Raw genomic sequence first — 17,145 nt, 5'->3', positions numbered from 1 at the left:
CGCCGTGGAAGCTGAAAGGGATTCAGCCAGTATGGCGTTCAACTTTCGGGTAACGCAGATTACGAGTTTTCCAAAACAAAATTCCGAATAAAACAAGGCCGTTCCGGAGACGGAAAAACGTTTCACTCCGACGTTGCAGGGTAGCCACAACAATTTCGGATCAAAATTCCCTGTTTTCCCTGACCAGTTTAAGAGATTTTCCCTGACTTTTGAAATCAAAATTAGACAATTTTTAGCTTTATATTTTACTTTTAATCAGAGGTTTATAAATTGAAATCAACTTACATTTCACGACAAAAGTATTATTGCAACGTTAAAAAATTGAAAACCAAAATTAGACAATTTTTAGCTTTATATTTTACTTTTTATCAGAAGTTTATAAATTTCAATCAACCTACATTTCAATAAGTATTATTGCAACGTTAAAAATATTAGCAAAACTTTAAAGAAATAAAATCATAAAATTTGTCAGATAACTAGAGTAAAAGTACCTTCAAAAAGTGTCAAGATAAAATTTAATTCCCTGACTTTTTACAAATTCTTAAAAATTTCCCGACTTTACCCTGACGTGTGGCAACCCTGATTTGTTTACGTCGCCGTGGTAACGAGTTTTATATCCGCCATGACGTTACGACGCCCGTGGTAGCACGAGACTATCATCGTCGAATCGTGTAGCGTTTTGCCTCGTGATCTCTGACGTAATATTACGTCATGGCAGCCGTTTCAAGACGAGCAAGCCCGGACAATAATAACCTTGAAATGACCTCTGGAATGCCTACATTTTCCTAGATTCTAACCTTGAAATTTTAATTAGCGTAAATTTTCAAATATGGTTAATATTTCCTTTTAGGGTTAGTAAGCTAGCTAAGAAGACGTCGAGGATAGGTCCAATTAAATGAGCTTCTATACGCGTCACGACTATCGGGCGAGACGAATCCGCGTCTCTCTCTCCACCGATAAATTGAGGCCTCGATGGACTGCTGGCGCCATCTATACACGGTAATACGAAACTAACGAACCGTTTTCGGGGTAATGAGAAAAATATTAATTTGAGAGTTCATTCATATCGGTGCTTTTAGTAACGGGATATTATACGCTATTTTTTCTTAACCTGTTTTAATTTTAATGAAGAAATAATCCTCTACATCAATCAGCCTGCGACGTTATCAAAGCAAAGGCAGGTTTAGGTTAAATCATTCTGACAGTTAAAAGCTTTTTCATTATCTACAAAAAAGAGACAAAATATATCAGCTTTAATTTAATTAAACCTGACAAAAATAGCTCCATTTTTCGTAACGGTAATTATTTAAAGTTTTTTACCACTATTAGAACGAAAAAATAAATTTGAAAGTAAATTACAGGGTTGCAACAGTTTTTACAGATTCAAATTAGGACTTTTCCAGGTTTTCCTTGACTTATTTTGTGCCAAAAATTGTACTTTTTAACCTATATTTTAGTAAAGCATTCCTATTGGCAACCGAAATTAAATTCGCTGACATTTCCCTGATTTTTAGACTTTTTTTAAATTCACCGACATTTACCTGATTTGTAGACTAATTTTTAAAATTCCTCGAAATTTCCCCGATTTTTAAACTTATTTTTAAAGTTCCCCGAAATTTCCAAGATTTTTAAACTTCCCCGAAATTTTCCCTGATTTTTAAATTTATTTTTTAAAGTTCCCTGAAAAATCCCTTATTTTTAAAATCCCCTGACATTTCCCTGATTTTTAGAGTAATTTTTAAAATTCCGACATTTCCCTATAACTATAAGTATGCTATAAGAACTAATTAAATATAATTAATAAATTAATATGAAATTCTGTTAACCCTAAAAATTATGAGCGTATAATTGAAATTAGGCATAGCCTTTTGTATCTACAAGCCTTGAAAAATGATTCTTATTTCAAGTCTTGATTTAGCGCTAGATGGTAAATACTTTAAAAAGTGACATCTTTAGAGCAAAATAAGTAACTTAATAGCGTTAAGAACCGTCTTAGAAATAAGATATTCCGAAAGCCTCAAAACAAATGGTATTTTTATTACAGGGTTCATCCAATTTCCCCGATATAATTTTCCGGGTGCCAGATAAAATGAAACCTTAAGATTTACAGAGTAACTCATTTCATGATTGTCATTTAAGTTAAATTTGTTCAATATTATCATATAAAATAAGAAAAAGTCAAATCTTTAATAAGAAAAACTTAGTGATGTAAATTTGTATTCATTAGGGCAAACTTTCTGAACCCCTCATCAGGGCCGCCGAGAGCGGGCCCGGGCCCTGGCAAAACAATACTTTCGGGCCCCAAAGAGCTACCTTATTTTTGTAATTAACAATGTTTCGCGGAAGAAGTAAACGCGGGGCCCCAAAGCTTGTACGGGCCCCGGAATTTTGTACCGGCTTCCCCCTCTTTTGTCAGGCCTGCCCCTCATAAATTTCCTTGATATCCCCGATTTTTACCAAAATAAATTATTTATCGGTCTATACGAAACTTGTACTAACTTTGGCCAATTCCGTGTTGGTAATTATTTATATTGAAAAATAAACTGATCAATATGACCAGTAAAGGATTAAGGTCGGAACAAAACTGAGCCTTACCTGTACAAATATCAAACCAGGTAACTTTACGTCTTTTCTTTTCAGAATGAATTCGATGTCCCAAACTCAACACGTGTTCCTCGATACTAAACATTGTTTTTTTTTATTTTGCTTAAATTTACTTTGACAAATCTCAGAAACTAAAAACTCGGTAACTGACTGGTAAACGAATGCGAACTACAATACAAAATAATAATAAAAAAATATCCTCGTTTTTCTAAGAGGGTTATTTAATTTTCTGGTCTAATAAAAACGGCGGAGGCAAAGCAACCTCCCCTTTTAGCGGGTAGAAACAAAACACTCTTCGGGATCACCCGTGCAAGGATAGAACAGGGTTTGCAATCTAGAATGTTTCATTCTCCGTAAAGAAAAATGGGTTGGACAGCCATGTATTGTGTTCGCGATCGACACGAAATAAATGACAATTGAGAGTACGCGTGAAGGCAATGAGAATGATTTACGTACGCCATAGATTTAACGTTATTCCGGCCTTTGATAGTTATACCAGCTTGACCTTACTTTTACTATAAAAGAGAGTATTTCAATTAAAATATTTTTCAGGATAAGGTATCCAAATGTGACAATGAATTGGGAACAAGGTTGAAGCTTATACCATGAACCCTTTAGAAGGAGGGTTTTTCGCGAATTTAGACGTTGCGAAATGGCATCAAAAGATTTTCTTCAAAGACAGAATAATAACAATCAGCTTAGGCCTAAGTCATCGAGCGACTTTAAGGCCTTTAATTCAGGTGGCCGGGTTACAATACGTAGACAGATATTTATTAATAAAATGGGGAAATGACCATTTTAAACAACAAAAATGTATTTCGAAAATATAACTGAAAACCAAGTCACAAATTGTAAAAAAAAAACGACAAATATTTTATCTAGTGTTCCGACTGATAAAAGTAAGTTATAACCGGGTTCGTACAAAATTTCCGGAATTAAATTCCCTTACATTTCCAGGTTTTCCCTGACCAAATTGCCAAATATTCGCTGACCATTTTTGGAGAATAAATTTGTTTTGAAGTAAAAATCTTGAAAAATATTTTCTTTCAAAAATTTATTTGCTCGATTTTTTTGGGGTCATTTTGGAATTCCCTTACTTTTTGGGACCATTTTCAAATTCCTTCACTTTTCACTGACATTTTGAAATCATTTTCAAATTTCCTGACTTTTCCCCGACCTTTTGAAATCATTTTCAAATTCCCTGACTTTTCCCCGACCTTTTAGGAACATTTTCAAATTCCCTGACGCTTCCAGGTTTTCCAGGTCGTGTACGAACCCTGTATAATATTTCATAATATTTTTTAAAGAAAAATATACGATGTAAGTAATGGAAACTGAAGGTATCCTATTCTCGCGAAGGTTACCAATATCTATCCTTGTCGACGAAACAATGCAAGCGATTGGAGTAGGCTAGCGGATAATTTCCATAAAAATTGCGGCAGCTATTAGTCTCTGCTTGAATAGATAGACAATTGTTTCGCTCCAGTGACCATCAACAATGGAGTTGGCTAGTAATAGCGAAGGTCTAATTTATTTTCATTATTTTGTTCATCCATCGGTTTGGGGGGGGGGGGACACACCTCCGGGGGTCGATTTCCCAATCGTCGTGGCGCATCTTAAACGCAGACTCCCCCCCCCCTCAAGGCCAATACTTACGCAAAACACGCGACAACAATAACAAAAGATTGACACCGTAAGGTCAAGGATCACGTTGCGACAGACACAAAGCGGACCCTTTTATCGCACCCCCCGAGCAACATAACCGGGAGTATAAATTCAAATTTAGGGCCGTGAACTTTAGAGTTAGAGCCGTAAGACATTAACAACCGTGCCAAAAGATATACACGAATACTGACATTCACTTCCCAGAATTAAAACGGTTTTCCCTGAGCCAAAATTTTACAATTTCTGAACTTATATTTGCAGTAAAAAATTCTCCAGCTAAAATAAAATTTCCTGACCATTGCAAATCCTAAATTTAAATTTTTTTTAATTTGTATTTAAAGTTAAGTAAAAAAATTCTAGATAATATGAAATTACCTAACCATTTTTCCACAAATTTCATAATTTTGAAAGACGTTTTAGAAGAAAAAAATGCATAATATTTATATTTCACTAACACTTCAGTTTTTAAATTCCCTGAGTGTAAAAATTATACAGCGTACAGATATTTAATTAAATGGAAATCATATTTTTCCCACGAAATCATTTTGAAAAGTTACTATTAGGAATATAACCTGCAAAGCAATCTTTATGGAAGACCCCTTCAATTTCTCAAATTTCCCTGCACAGTGACGCCAAACATTTTTAAAGCCAAAAGGCAAGAGCGGCCAGATCTGAAAGTGTTGGTGCCCCACACCAAATACCCAAGGTTATATTCCCTTTAATAAAATTCACGATAGGAATTTGGGAACCAATGCTATAAACTACTGCTAGGGTCTATAATTTTATTAATTTTATGGCGTCATGAATATGCTACGCTTTGCAGCAACATGTGGCGTATAGAAAACTACAACGTTACGAAAGACTTCATGAAATTTATTCTAACAAAACCCAGAATCTCGGGAGTCTAGGCTTTAAACGAGAGACAATTTCATAGCAGACCTTTGAATCAAACTTCTTTATTATGAAGTCGTTTACGTAACTAGTCGCAATAAAAAAAAACTACTTTATGTAAAATCTTCCTTGAAAAAATCAGTTTAAAACATTGTGTTTGATTTAAAAGTTTAGTTTAAAACATGTTGAAAACTTGTCAAGCATTGATTGGAATCGCCTTGAATAGACGCTAGCATAAATTATATTTATGTCTTATTCAACTTGTTAAAAAGTTCCACGCGCGTCTTGATATTTTAGCGTAAATGTGCTCGAGCGATTTTGCGCGTGCTCCCTGAAATATAAAAAAAGGCCCGAGCCTTTTACGCTAAAATATTAAAGAGCGCGTGGAATAATTTATGCTAGCGTCTATTGGCACTGATGCATGAAAGAGGATTTGAAATGATTAAATATGACTTTATTTATGAAAATGAAAACAATGATATAGATCGATTTACAATATTTAACGGGAAAAGACGACTTTAAAGGGGTAAAATTCAACCGAGGTAACAAGGTGATGGCGTTATTTGTCAGTAGATGGCGCTCTGATAGCAACATGACGTCATAATTTTGATTTTTGACGAGATTTAAAATACAAAATTATCTTCACTGATTATATATTTTTAATTAGAATTTAAAGTACTATAATTTAGTAATTAATTAATAACTTTTTAAAAAAAGTTTATTTTTCATAAACTTTATAGTGTCGCCATCTACCTCAAACATTATTAAATAGGAAGGTATCTCGGGTGGATTTCGCCCCCCTTTTTGCATATTGAAACACCTGCAGTCCTGTAAATTCCAAGGTTCAGGTGTGATGTTTACGTATTAAATTTGACTTTTCAGGTTTTACGGGGAGTGCATTTCAAGGTTCGACATTCTGTACACCAGAAACCAATTCAACCTCATTTAATTTAATTATAATTTATAAACAAAATTACAGTAGTTAACATTTTAGATGATTACTAGGGTTCCAATAAAAATGGGAATTTTAGGGTTACAACAACCACAAAAAGCAACGTCAAAAAATGTGAACTTCAAGGAATAAATTATTGTTCTTCAATTTTAATTTAATTTGCAAAATAATCAGGAAAAAAAGAACTTTGCGAGTTTATAATAAGGTACAATAGGAACCAATTTAAATTTAAATTAAATTATCTCAAAAGCTGACCTAATGTTTAATAATTATTAGATTACAAAAATTGAGTTTTTCTGTTAAGTGAAAACTTAGTAATGCGTGCTAATTTTTAAGCTATCGTGAATCGATTCGTCTCAGCTTTGACCATTTTGTAAACTGTCCTTAAACAGAATATAATACTTTAAGCCAATTGGGCTATTATCTAATTAACTGAAAATAGGGTACTTTAGGGAGCAAATCTCGATTTCAGGGTCGACGAAAAAGTAACTTTATGTATTCTGTGGACCTGGAATTTGTTTAAAAAATGTTTTTAAGTTTTTACCAATTATAAATCAGTTCAGTAAATATACAAGCTATAAAATTTAGGGGTTAATATGTTATCCTACGCATTGTAACCCGGCCACCTGAATTAATGGCTTTAAAAATCGCTCGATGACTTAGGGTATTAGCCTAGCTGATTATTATAATAGACGATTTAAATCAGGATTGTTAATTTATTTGACTTAAATCGGATTTTTATTGATTTTGAAGATAATCTCCGATAAATTTAATTATTCACTAAAAACTTAATTTAATTCAGCTTTCTCGGAATTAGCATTACTAGATAACCTACGTTCGTACAAAAATACATTGAAATATAATCGGTTATTTAAATGAAAGATTTTAAAAAATGACTATTTAAATCTTGATCTTTTTGTATGTTTAACGTTCACAAAGGTAGAGGAAAATTACATCTCTAATTTGCAATTCACGTAAGGATGAGCTAACATTCCAGTTATGACACATTACTGACGTGAGTTCGCAAAACGGAACGCGTCGTTTTAAGAACACGTTTGGAAAATGGCAATAGTTACGTCATGCATATAAACAGCTAAACCTTTAATAGACATGTCGGGGGGGGGGGCTTGTAGAAGCGTAGATTGTAAACAAAAGCTACATCTAACCTCAGCTACAAGTTTTTTAAGCGCTGGCTTAATCTGTCTATGGAGATGTGAGCCGGTAAATTTATCGAGGTAAATTTACCAGTAATGGTAAAATTACGTAAATTTACCGAGTGGTGTTACCTGTAAATTAACCAATTTTTTTATATAATAAAGTTATGGGGGGTCGGGAGCCCGTACGACCCCTGTTAAAAATATCACTATTTCCAAGTATGGATTCCTGGTTATTTAGACTGATTTTGAAATTTAGTAACCAATTTTTGTCCAGTTTTCTGGATTTTCCAGTTGATTTCAAGATTTCTAAAATCATTTGTTTCTAGATTGGTACGAATGTCGGGCCCCTAACCGACACACTAACCTGGAAGCAGAGTTATATAATTTAGATCAATTTGATTCAAGAAAGCGATTGAAAAAAATATTAATATTAATAACCTATTATAGCAACACAGGAATCCATACCTCTACTTGGAATGCTTATCCTGTCGTATCGCGTATGGTAAGATCACTCTGACGGCTTTGGCCCCGCCTACGAGAAAAAAAATCCCCTTTGCGCGTGCTCAATTCTCACTTAGTTGTTTGTTAAGTTAACATAGTGACGACAATCAAACCGTCGGCCACATCGAGACGAAAATCTGCCGCGATAAGCATTCCAAGTAGAGGTATGGATTCCTGAGCAACATCAATTTAGAGGATACTTTAATTCAGTTTTTAATTAATAATTACATTTAATGAAGAATAACTTAAAACTTTATCTAAGTTACCCTTAAGGGGGAAGACTACAGTGGCCATTGTCTACTTTCGCGCTATTTCAAGCTGAACTCTTTTAATTTTGTATTTTAACTTATAAAATTAATATTTAAATGTAGAACAGTCTCTTGTTTAGTGCTAATTTCGACAGTTTTAAATTTAAAAGTAATTAAGTTATTACTTTTTAATTCGGACCCCCAGAGCTAAACAAGTTGGGCAAGCGCCCAAACTACTCTTTAGTTAGGACCTTATATCTCGTTAACTATTAATATAATAATTATCAAAATTATTTTAAGCACTAGACGAAGGTTCAGCCTAATAAGAAAAATATAATTCAATTATGTTATTGTTAAAACAGAAACGTTCAGCTTGAACGAAAAAGAGGCTTTTACTGTATTCTTCCCCCTTAAGCTCACATTATTAATAATTTTTTCAAGAAAAACGGGCATAATACCTTTAAAAAAAATAAAAAAAAATTATCAAATTTAAATCTATTTCTTAAATTTTTTGTAAAATAAATCAATCAACAACTTTGGCCAACAGCTCCCGACATTTACTATTGGGTGCTTGCTCATAGCGTCGTAGGCACACGTCTTAGCTAAGCCCCGCCTTGAAACGGCCGCCATGACATTAGTTTAACGTCACAGATCACGAGGTTAAACGCCACACGATTCGGTGAAATAATCACGTGACCACCATTGGCGTCTTTATGTCATGGCCGACCTATACGCGTTACCATGGCAACGAACGCAAGCCACACCCATGAGCAAGCTACGAATTACCGAAGTAACGACGTGTAACGTTAAATTTGGATTATTTTAAATGTCAAGATAACTAAGGAAATACTATTGCTATTTTATGACTTATAATAATAATCAGCTAGGCTAATACGTAAGTCATCTATAGTGACTTTTAATACCTTTAAACAGGGTTACAATGCGTAGGAGGGTGGTGGTCAGCCCTTCATCAGGGTTGACCACTGAAAAACCCCAAGCAATTTATAGGAATATAGGAAATTCAACAGTCGATTTATAGGAAAATATCAGAGTATTATCTTTGATAATATAGGGACATAGGAAAATTTGCATAAATAAAATTTAAATTTGTTTTAATATAGTGAAGTCAGATCAATAAGCAGACGACGATATTCTTAATTCTGTTCAGTGCAGTTCTTTGGAGAAGCAGTTTACATTTTATCAAAGGGACATAATACATTTAGCGCCATCTGTATTTCGAAAAGCGAACTAGACACGCGGGAAATTCGAAAACACCGCGCGAAATACGAAATAATTTCTAATTATAGGAAATTATAGGAAAAATGGTTAAATTATAGGAAAATATAGGATAAAAGGTTAAATTATAGGAAACTATATAAAACATTGAAATATAGGATAAATTATAATAAAATAAAGGAAGAATGGTCATCCTGCTTTATGCCACGCGAGCCAACAGCTCCCTAAACTCACTATTACCGTTAACCTCTACAAGTATTTAACATAATAAATATAAGTCGTTCAGTGTCATACTTACACCTATTAGTTTACTTACGAAGAGCGAATAAGAGGGTGGGGGCGTGGGTGGCGAAGCGAAGTTTACATTACAAATAGCCCCCAGTCCCAGAGCCCACCGCCAAATACGTCCAGACCATTTAGTTCTCGCAAATACAGATCTCGAAAACATTGCAGTCGGCGTAATATCAACAGAGACACCCCAGCCTAATCCCATCATTAATAACGGATCGAGACCATCCCGATCGAGATACGTTCAGAGTCGGGCCGTAAAAATCTAAAAATAGACTGTTCTTTGTTCGGCGTAGAAGCTTTTGCGTTGGATAGAGTTAATCTTCCGAGGAAGAGCCGCAAACCGCGATTTGAACGGCGCTGCATTTTTGGGAGGTGGCTTATGGCGATGGACTTCGCGTACGTACGTCGCCTTTTGTAAATAAATGGACTTTTATTCCAGTAAAAACGTTATTGCAATGTTGAAAAAATTAAGCAAACTTTCGAGGATATAAATGATAATCATAGAATTTGACATAATTACCTTCAAAACGTTATTGCAATGTTGAAAAAATTAAGCAAACTTTCGAGGATATAAATGATAATCATAGAATTTGTCATAATTACCTTCAAAACGTTATTGCAATGTTGAAAAAATTAAGCAAACTTTCGAGGATATAAATGATAATCATAGAATTTGTCATAATTACCTTCAAAACGTTATTGCAATGTTGAAAAAATTAAGCAAACTTTCGAGGATATAAATGATAATCATAGAATTTGACATAATTACCTTCAAAAAGTGTCAAAGGAAAATTGAATTGACTTTTAACAAATTCCTAAAATTCCCTGACCTTTCCCAGACTTTTTAGGCCCATTTTTAAATTCCCTAACCTTTCCCAGATTTTTAGGGGCCCATTTTTAAATTCCCTGACTTTTCCCAGATTTTTAGGCCCATTTTTAAATTCCCTGACTTTTCCCAGACTTTTTAGGCCCATTTTTAAATTCCCTGACCTTTCCCAGACTTTTTAGGCCCATTTTTAAATTCCCTGACCTTTCCCAGACTTTTTAGGCCCATTTTTAAATTCCCTGACCTTTCCCAGACTTTTTAGGCCCATTTTTAAATTCCCTGACCTTTCCCAGACTTTCTAGGCCCATTTTTAAATTCCCTGACCTTTCCCAGACTTTTTAGGCCCATTTTTAAATTCCCTGGCCTTTCCCAGACTTTTTAGGCCCATTTTTAAATTCCCTGACCTTACCCAGACTTTTTAGGCCCATTTTTAAATTCCCTGACTTTTAGGCCCATTTTTAAATTCCCTGACCTTTCCCAGAATTTTTAGGCCCATTTTTAAATTCCCTGGCCTTTCCCAGACTTTTAGGCCCATTTTTAAATTCCCTGGCCTTTCCCAGACTTTTTAGGCCCATTTTTAAATTCCCTGACCTTTCCCAGACTTTTTAGGCCCATTTTTAAATTCCCTGACCTTTCCCAGACTTTTTAGGCCCATTTTTAAATTCCCTGACTTTTTAGGCCCATTTTTAAATTCCCTGACTTTTTAGGCCCATTTTTAAATTCCCTGACTTTTAGGCCCATTTTTAAATTCCCTGACCTTTCCCAGAATTTTTAGGCCCATTTTTAAATTCCCTGACTTTTAGGCCCATTTTTAAATTCCCTGACTTTTAGGCCCATTTTTAAATTCCCTGGCCTTTCCCAGACTTTTTAGGCACATTTTTAAACTCCCTGACCTTTCCCAGACTTTTTAGGCCCATTTTTAAATTCCCTGGCCTTTCCCAGACTTTTTAGGCCCATTTTTAAATTCCCTGGCCTTTCCCAGACTTTTTAGGCCCATTTTTAAATTCCCTGACCTTTCCCAGACTTTTTAGGCCCATTTTTAAATTCCCTGACCTTTCCCAGAATTTTTAAGCCCATTTTTAAATTCCCTGACCTTTCCCAGAATTTTTAAGCCCATTTTTAAATTCCCTGACCTTTCCCAGAATTTTTAAGCCCATTTTTAAATTCCCTGACTTTTAGCCCCATTTTTAAATTCCCTGACTTTTAGGCCCATTTTTAAATTCCCTGACGTGTGGCAACCCTGTACTAGCTCCCTATAAGTTAGAATCGTACATAGGATGTAGGTTAACAGCGAAATCTCCTAAGACGTCGAAGTCGCCATCTGATGGCGAGAATTCGAAATACGAGCTCGCCTGTGAAATCCAATTTCGATTCAATCAACGACGGGATCGAAGCTCGTTAAGCCTAACGCGAGTTGTCGCGAAGAGATAATCTTTAAATTACGAATATTTTACGACAATACCTGTTCATATTGAAATTAATAAAATATTCTTCCAAAATGTTGACACCTTAGTTGTTTCGTTTAAATTTGCCCCAAATCAAGGATTTCGCCTGCCAACAAACCCAGCGCCGCCCGTGAAACATTTCGTACCCATGGAGATAGCAGTTTCCGCTACCGACGGAAGTTGAAGCTAAACAATTGGGCAAAGAGTCGCCGCAGGGAGTCACGTATACCGCTTCTGATTATATATGGGAGAAATCTCTAACTTATAGCGAGCTAGTATATTATACACTTATGAGACCAATGAAAACTTCGTTTATTCCTCGCGCTGTTGAAAAGGTTACCATGGATACGAAATCTCGTATTCGCCAAACACTCGCTAATCGGTCACCCGAATTAGAGGCATTAAATGTCGATAGCTGACTCGGGCCGAAGGCGGTGCCTCTGCTTGTATAGCCTAGCTGATTAATAATATAACTATAGATAGTTAAAGCCAGAAACGCGCCAGGAAATCAAATTCCGCTTTACTAACTTCCGTTTCTCATCAATAAAGATGGCGCACTCGGTGTACACTGCCGTACCTTTGACAGTGCTAAATGGAACTCGCGAACTCTTGAAAATATGTCCCTTTAACAGTGCTAAATGCACGAACTCGGTGTACAGATTATCTGAGACTGTCTTAACCCTCGCATTCCGTGAACACGGTTTCATGGAAGAAAAAACATTTAGGGCATACTTATGAATGATTATGTTAGATATGGTGGTATTCACGGAAAATTTAGACAAGATGGCGGTCATGGATCTAAGATAGGGAGTGAGAGGGGGAAAACGTCACGAGAAATAAGCTGCGCTTGCTCAACTTGTTTTTATGTAGCTCATTCGTCACGAAATACGTACAAGTTCAGTTCAGTTTATGCTTAAAAACCGGGTGCCTAGACGAATTTACTCTGGTGTCCAGGGCTTTTCGTAGTGAAATGTCAAGGATACGTAGCAGCAACATCGAAACAAGGCGGCTAAGGTAATACTACTTTAGAGAAAGGCCTACAAATAGGCGTGGAAAATGGAGTCCATAAATATTTATTGTAATTTTTTCTAAATTATACTACTTCAGTCTGCAAATTTTCTAAATTATACTACTTCAGTCTGCAAATTTTCTAAATTATACTACTTCAGTCTGCAAATTTTCTAAATTATAATACTTTAGTCTGCAAATTTTCTAAATTATAATACTTTAGTCTGCAAATTTTCTAAATTATAATACTTTAGTCTGCAAATTTTGTAAATTATAATACTTTAGTCTGCAAATTTTCTAAATTATAATACTTTAGTCTGCAAATTTTCTAAATTATAATACTTTAGTCTGCAAATTTTGTAAATTATAATACTTTAGTCTGCAAATTTTCTAAATTATAATACTTTAGTCTGCAAATTTTCTAAATTATAATACTTTAGTCTGCAAATTTTCTAAATTATAATACTTTAGTCTGCAAATTTTCTAAATTATAATACTTTAGTCTGCAAATTTTCTAAATTATAATACTTTAGTCTGCAAATTTTCTAAATTATAATACTTTAATATGCAAATTTTCTAAATTATAATACTTAAGTCTGCAAATATAAATAAATTTTTTGAATATACATTTCCAGATGGCGCTTAAGACATTTTATCGGAGTTTCCATTCTAAGGAAGACAACTATAAGATCGTGGCTGCAAGACCCAACGTTATTTTCACGCGTTCTTGGTTCAAGTTATTTGAAATTATTTTACGCTGGGCGATTCCATTGTCCAAAGTATAATAGACTGGCTAAACGTGAACCGGGAAACTTGTGGTAGTGTAGACGTAGCTTCTGTTACGTTCAAGTTCCCGTTCACGCTTCCAAAGGGCGCCTAAACTTTTTCATTTCTACTGAAAGAATAATTTTAATAAGGTGTAGGGCAATGTACTTAATACTTTTCATTTTAACCTTTTTTACTATTTTAGGAGATTTAACAGGGTTGCCACATTTTTTTCACAATCAAATTCCCTGACATTTCCAGGTTTTCCCTGACCATCTCCGGAGATTTTCCCTGACTTATTTTGTGCCAAGACTTTGTAATTTTTAACCGATATTTTAGTAAAAGTTTCCTATTTGCAACTGAAATTAAAATCCCTGACTTTTAGACTAATTTTTTAAATTCCGACTTTTCCCTGATTTTTATACAGATATTCAAATTCCCTGACTTCTCCAAGAATTTCAGGTTTTCCAGGTACCGTGGCAACCCTGTTTATCTAATTATCGCTCAAGATTTTAGTGGCGTCATTCGTGGCTAAGAAACCTTAAGCCTAAAGACCTAATTCCACCAAAATGGCGGATCACACCAAGTTCAAAATGTCCGCTAAAGTTACTGTCAATTATGTCCCAGACTGAAGACAGTTTTCCTTACGTGACTTTCCTGTTTTGAAATTTCTTCGTGGTGCCATCTATTAATGGCAAAGGAAGCTAAGATTAAAAAAAAACGAAACGATAACGTCGTCAGAGAACCATTGTTAAGTATTATAATTTGACAACTTATACTCTACTTAGAGGACTTTCCCCTAATTATATATCCCATGTAAAATATATAGTTAAAAATTACTATAATTTAAGTTATTGTCAAATTTACGAACGAGACAATCAACGCGAGGGGTACTTTTATGTCCCGCCTTTTGGGCCAATATGTAGCGTAAGCATCTTGTTTGGATTTCGACGCTAGCGACATCTGTTGAAAGACGAGTTACTTCACGTCGAGCCCACACTTGCTTAAAATTCTTGACTTCTTAAGCCTATTATTTAAATTCCCTGACGTGTGGCAACCCTGACAGGGTTCGTACAAAATTTCCGGAATTAAATTCCCTGACATTTCCAGGTTTTCCCTGACCAAATTGCCAAATTTTTCTGGCCATTTTTGTAGAATAAATTTATGTTTTGAGGTAAAATCTTGAAAAATATTTATTATGTAACTTCAATACATCTTTCAGAAATTTATTTGCCGAATTTTTTTGGGGTCATTTTGAAATTACCTTACTTTTTTGGACCATTTTAAAATTCCCTGACTAATCCCTGACCATTTCGAATCATTTTCAAATTCCCTGACTTTTCCCTGACCTTTTGGAAACATTTTCAAATTCCCTGACTTTTCCAGGTTTTCCAGGTCGTGTACGAACCCTGACTGAGTTGATCTACCAGAAACTACCACCTTTACTATAACTTCCTCGTCAGTAACTGTTTCCTGTCCTATTTCAATAACTCCGGTTAATTTACTTCTGGTATCCGTGACGTAGCAAATCGGCAGCTTTAGCGATGTACTTTGTTTTTTTATGGTAAAATGCGTCGGCGGGGCGGGCATAACTTAACGGCCTAGTGGCAGGGCACTATAAAACGGGACTTAGGCCGACTAGAAGCGGCGATTCAGCGAGTAATGTAAGCTGGTGTTTATCCCAGCCGGGATTTTACGCTCCGTTTCGGAGGTTGCTTCTCGAATAGGCCATTTTCTCGTTTGAGAAATGCGGATTTGTAAAGGGCTACACAGAAAACCCAAATATACCAGCGGAGTACGTAATACCATAAGTGTATAATAGTGTTACATAAGTGTGACACTTCGTATTCTTCACACGCAAAAGTTTTACTGAGAGCTATTTACAAGACAGACTGCATTACGGGCTTCGTCGCCGTTTTGCGTCCGCTCGCTAACGCGTCACACGTAGCCTTTGAGAGCACCTCGCTAGGGGGAGATTTTCTTCTTCTGGTGACGTCACTCCGCTACTAGCTCTCAGTAAAATATTCCCCAAAGTGACAAACTTCTGGAACAATATTATAGACTTATGGTAATACCATAAGTAACATAATTATACAAAAAGCGGTTCTTTGAACTAAAAAAACTGCGTTCATTCTTTTAAATAGTACTGCTATTATAATTATTACGCGACCTACTTTACAAAGCAACAATTTCAATTAAATATTAAGATTTTTATTATTGCTGTGGAATTTTTATTTCAACCAAGAAAATGGTATGACAGTGCACTGAACCGTCTTTTACAATGATTTTATCATATACACTACTGTTATGATAGATAACTTTGTAAATATCGTCCGATATTACCGCCGATATATCGGCTGTACCCATATATCGGCTGTACCCATATCAGTGCATCCCTAGAATAAAGTTATCCTTAATTTAAATATTAGTCTATTCCACAGAATATTTTAAAATCCTTTAAAGGAATTATAGGAAATTTATCAGTGAAATATAGGTAAATATAGGAAGAAAAATAGGATAAAATGAATTATACAATATTAATGTATAACCTTCCAAAAAAGTTGATAACCGAAAAAAAAACATTTATTAAAAGTTAGAACCATCTTTATTATTCCTATACATTGATTAAAACAAGGTTGTTTGATTAAATTCAAGTTGATTTAAATCAGCGATTTTAATCAAATGATTTTTTAAAATCATTGATTTAAATCTTTTCCTATAAAAGATGGTTTAAAAGGTATAAAATTTCCATAAATGAGAAATTTTCTATTGAATTATTATATTTTAGACCAATTTTGTCATTATATTACAAGATTACCTATCACACCGATAATCCTCTTCTACCACGATCCCTTCCCCACCTCATTTTTGGTTTTTTGAAAATAATGGACTCTCCCAACCGGGAAAGTTTTAGTTTTACCATAGAACTTAGAGGGAGAAACGGAAAGTCGGTCTCATTTCCGACTTCAAGTAGATTCGGCCTACTCTCTTCCGGTTACAGTTTGTGACGTAACACGGTCATTTCTTCTGTTGCTACAATTTCGCATAGATCTAACTCGGTTAATAAAATTCGAAATTCTAAAGTCTCACAATTTAATTTTTAATGGAAATTATCGATTATTATTATACTTCTAATTTGTTCCAATCGACGATAAATAATTTATCGATGATTGGAATAAATTAAATGTATAGAGACTAGAAAAGGTAAATAATTTTTTTGCGTCAAAAGCTAAGGCCTAAGCTTTAAGATTTGATAAATTTGTTTTCTGTTTAGATTTCTACAACACATATTCAAAAGTTCACGAAAACTATTACTTATAAATAATAATAAATATCTAATAAAATTAATTTAAATTAATGTAAATAATCTCATCAACGTCCCGCGAAATCCTGATTCCCGGATCAATTATTAAGAAATAATAATTTTAATCAGCCAATGAGAGTGTAGAAACTGAAATTATTTTCCTTTCTCGATCAGCCAATAGAAAGCCGGAAGTAAATGGGCCTAGCGGGTAGCTTTGAGACGAAGATTATTTTAATGCCTTGTTGAGGACTT

General features: G+C 34.7%; 1 protein-coding gene and 1 long non-coding RNA gene across 2 annotated transcripts in view; both read right to left on the bottom strand.

The window, feature by feature from the left end:
- Positions 1 to 14,963, bottom strand: part of LOC149943683 (uncharacterized) — a 32,492-nt gene extending 17,529 nt beyond the window's left edge. Inside the window, exons 1-2 of the long non-coding RNA XR_016480859.1 lie at positions 14,939 to 14,963; positions 10,457 to 10,505 (exon numbers count right to left, since the gene is read on the bottom strand). This is a non-coding gene — a long non-coding RNA (uncharacterized LOC149943683). The remainder of the gene's footprint in view (positions 1 to 10,456; positions 10,506 to 14,938) is intronic.
- Positions 1 to 17,145, bottom strand: part of LOC149943682 (uncharacterized) — a 58,495-nt gene that overhangs the window by 27,960 nt on the left and 13,390 nt on the right. The gene's annotated exons all lie outside the window — the stretch shown is intronic.

Source organism: Leiobunum rupestre, chromosome 5 (genome assembly GCF_980474605.1).
Source record: "Leiobunum rupestre chromosome 5, qqLeiRupe1.1.hap1, whole genome shotgun sequence".
Lineage (NCBI taxonomy): Eukaryota > Metazoa > Arthropoda > Arachnida > Opiliones > Sclerosomatidae > Leiobunum > Leiobunum rupestre.
This window is presented reverse-complemented; position numbering and strand designations above follow the sequence as displayed.